Genomic DNA, 4,266 nt, shown 5'->3' with positions numbered 1-4,266 from the left:
AAGAACTAGCGTAGTTGGTCCCCTGGTATTGTACTGTGGCTGTTAGGGATTATGTGGTTCTTTAGCCACTAAGGACGGTGCAATTAAATGTAAGAGAATGATAAATCGCTCTGAAAAATTTGTCCCCCTCACTTCTGAGATGGTGGTTACGCCCATGGTTGGTCAAGTTCGTCAACACGAGAAACGAGAAATTCTGTCAATCAATGATAGAAACGTCACACGTGTAGCTACTATACAAGGTGCTCGGATATTTTTTACAATGCTGGTTTTGCCACTCAACACTGAGATGCTGGACTTCTGTTCAGCCTATGGATGCTCTAATGAGCGCTGTAAGGAAACAAGAGCTCGTGGGATTACTTTTCACATGTAAGATGTATGTAAGGATAATATATTGTTAGCAGGTTGTCATAGCTAGAGTGAAATAAACGCCGAGAAGACGGAGGAACCCCATCAGCTCCGTGTCTGGCTTCTACTACCCATGATCTAACCAGCTCTCTACATCATCCTGTGTATTACACAGCTGCTTACCGGTGAAATAACTAATCTGAGACAATTTTTTGTTTAAAATTCGATGTTATGAATCTAGCGTTCCGAGCAACTTACTGCAGTAATTGGTACAAGATGGCGCTTCAGTTAGTAAAGCAACAATACAGGTGACACAGTTGATGAGCTGATGACTGATAATGTTATTCTACAGGATGAGTTGAGAGCAGTTGAATTTTGCTAATCTAATCTAATTTGTGAAGAGGACTTTAATCCAAGGAAATGGCTCTTAGAAAATTTGTACCCTATCCTGAACATATTTTACTGATTTAGAGTAGTTAAAATAACCAGATATAATTGAGGACTGTAATAATGGGAAATGGAATTTAAAAATAAACCAGAATAGACACCTTTATTCAACACTTATGAGACAGGAAATCATGGGAGAAAGAGGGGATGTCACATGCAGCAAAGTACTGGGGTTTGAACTGTGGTCGGCTGCGTACATGACATTAAACTCCGCTATGCCATAGCCACCCCACACTAGCTTTGTGTCCCATCAAGGCCACCCCGGTAAAAAAGTCCTGGATACGCCACTGGTAGGGAGCAGCAGACAGAGGGAGACAGAGAGACCAGACAACACAAGAGGGAAACACAGGAACAAAAGGCAGAATCCTGACACTCACTGGTCTCCAGAGTCAGTTCTGTGATTGGCTGGTCTGTTGGCATGGAGATGATCAGAATGAAAGATTGGCTGACTGCTGGCCTCAGATGGAGGGAAACCTGCTGAGGCTGCAGGAATAGAGAGCTGCCGTCTTCTGTGTGGGAGCTGCAGAAATTCAAGTCACCAGATCAATACGTTCAGATTCATTGGAGGTTCTTAAAAACATTCTCCACAACAGGTTTTTCTTCCACCTGTTTATACTGCAGATAAACAGATGTTTTCATAAACTGACTTTCATGTACGGCCACTTTCAATGGTCCTAAAATGTGGAATAGTCCCTCCCCAAATCACGTCAAGTGACCAATATTGGTCCAAAACATCACGAAGAGTCTAAAAAATTTTTTTTTTAAATCACAAAACCTCTCTTGTTCACTGTGCTCTACAATTGGATGGCCAGGCTCTAACAACAGCTCACATAAGAACTACTTCACCTCTGACAGGTGAGCTGTCACACTCAGGTAAAGGATTTGTTTCATGGCATTCATCCTGAGTTCCATCACAGCTGTCGGAATATTTTTATCTCTTTTATGGCCAGCATGAAGAGGACAAATGAAGAATTCCTGAACCACTAAAGCAGGGATGTCAAACTCATTTTAGTTCAGGGGCCACATTCAGCCCAATCTGATCTCAAGTGGGCCGGAGCAGGAAAATTACAGCATAATAGAGAAACAAAATGACAACAAAGTGGGACAAACAACACAAAATTAAACAAAAAAGCAAAAAAAAGCCACAAAAATCACACAAATTACACAAACGAGACAAAAAATTGAAAAAAATGAGACAAACAACTAAAAAAAGACAAAAAACAACAAAAACAAGACAAAATATTACAAAAATAAGGCACAAAATGAAAAAATCGAGAAATAAAATCACAAAAAATTAGACAAATGACACAAAACAAAAAAGAGACAAAAAATGTCACTAAAAACTTACAAAGCGACAAACAAGTGAACAAAAACAAGACAAAAAATTACACAAATGACATCAACGAGACAAATGACAATAAAGAAACAAAATGACAAAAACGGCACAAAACAGCAAATAAAGCAAAACACAAAATGACAAAAAAACCCAACAAAAAATACAAGCGAGCTAAAAAGGAAACAGAAAACAACAAAAACGAGAAACAAAATGACATTAGAATGTGAGACCAATGACAAAAGCCTGATAAAAAAAAAAAAAAAACAAGACAATGTATTGGAAAAATGAGACACAAAAGAACAATGAGCAATCTGGTATTGTACTTTATGATTAAAACAACTTGTCATGGTCTACAAATTATTTCAAATTTATAGTTTTACAAATTTACAATCTGCAATTCCTGTCTTCTCTGGAATTTTGACGCTTTACAAAGTCATCCTGTGGGCCGGATTGGACCCTCTGGAGGGCTGCTTTTGGCCCCGCGGGCCGCATGTTGGACACCCCTGCACTAAAGAGTTGCTTCTGTAAACTAGGACTCTTACCTGCTGTGGTTCTGGAGGATTTGCAGGGTGCTCTGAGGGTTGTAGATGTAGGGGTCACGACAGCCTGATCTATGCAGATATTCCTGTGTATCACAGCGAGTGTATGGATATTCAGCGCACCATCCACATTCTGGTCCAGACTGGATACACTCGTCACAGCTTTTAGCAAAGATGGGACATGGGTGTTTCCAGGCCCAGCTTAGACCCAACAGAACCAGCAGCAGCAGACAGAGCCCTGGCAGCTTTACAGCCATCCTGCAGGAATCAGTTCAACAAGGATGGAAGCCAGTAAAACTATAGCTCTCTAAAACTGGGGAAAAAGCCAAAACCGCCACCCAGTAATCCAACCTGAGGACCGGAATCTGATCAGCTTTGTTGTACCTCTTGTTCTGTAATGGATGAAACAAACCAAAACACAGATGCAGAGCTGGAGCGTCACCTAGAGTGCTGAAAGTTTCCGATGCAGACTGTAACTCTCCGAAATCTAAAACCTCCTTTGAGACGCAGGAAGCAGAATCTGGTTCTGCTGTTGAATGCAGCTGAGTCACACTGGATCAATGAGCTTTCATTGATCTGTTTGCTACCACAAATATTTACAGACCAGAGTCAAACAACATTTACACACCATGTAAAATAAACCGCAAAAAACCTGAAACTACTTCCTTTATGCACCATCCTTAAAATCTGCTACAACAGATTGCATTCTGAACAGCTAATACTGTTCCCCAGCAGGTTTTATAGGGTGCAGTTCATTGGCTAAAGTGTTTTCAGTTTTGACCTGTTGTGTCTTAATGGTGACAGCAGTGTTGGAACAGCGTCCCAGTTCTGCTTCCTCGTGTTCACTTTTTGAAAAATGTGTGCTATGAGTGAAAAAGTGTGTTCAAATGAGCAAAAAAATGTGTGCAGTCTTTTGCAAAAACAGTGCAAAAGTTTTGAAAACTGTGTGCAAACCATGAATATTGTCCAAAATTTGGACAGCAGAGTCCTGTTTTAGAGAAATGTGTGCAGTCAGCTGGTAGTTGTGTGCAGTGAATGGAATTTAGTGTCTGATCAATCAAGAAAAACTGTAATACACCAACGGTGAAAAGATTGGACACATCTTCTCATTCAATGCTTTACATTTATTTTCTACACTGTAGATTAAAACTGACGATTTACACTTTTGTTTACAAAAAAATTCCAGACGTCTTCTTTCATAGTTTTTATATCTTAAATATTAATCGACAAAATATAAAATAATTAAATACAAAACCATTAAATGAGAAAGTGTGTCCAAATTCTTGAATACTCATAAATACTGAAAACGTTCACTGTGAATGTGTACAAGTGGATGCACATTTATAAATTTTAAACTGCATAGGGTGTCAAAGTTAAAACAAGTTTGATCTCTTGGCTATAATGTCGGCTGATTACCCTCCTTTCTCTCCAACAGAGTCCAGATCTGACGGTAGATTTCCTGCCTTGTCCCCTTTCTAAGATCTGCCAGCTGAGGGATTGCTGCAATTACAATCCCGTAAAATACAAAACTCGACAAGCCAGACTCCTGTAAATAGATGCGTGACGGTTGAATGAAACAGTTTGGGTGTGGCCTCCTGT

General features: G+C 39.8%; 1 long non-coding RNA gene across 1 annotated transcript; it reads right to left on the bottom strand.

Moving 5' to 3' along the window:
- Positions 1-868: 868 nt before the first annotated feature.
- On the bottom strand, positions 869-3,198 carry LOC110969613 (uncharacterized). The gene is made up of 2 exons (XR_002596990.2): positions 2,671-3,198; positions 869-1,312 (listed from the first exon to the last, which is right to left on the bottom strand). It is a non-coding gene; the product is annotated as an uncharacterized LOC110969613 (long non-coding RNA).
- Between the last annotated feature and the right edge of the window lie 1,068 nt (positions 3,199-4,266).

Source organism: Acanthochromis polyacanthus, chromosome 23 (assembly GCF_021347895.1).
Source record: "Acanthochromis polyacanthus isolate Apoly-LR-REF ecotype Palm Island chromosome 23, KAUST_Apoly_ChrSc, whole genome shotgun sequence".
Classification (NCBI taxonomy): Eukaryota; Metazoa; Chordata; class Actinopteri; family Pomacentridae; genus Acanthochromis; species Acanthochromis polyacanthus.
This window is presented reverse-complemented; position numbering and strand designations above follow the sequence as displayed.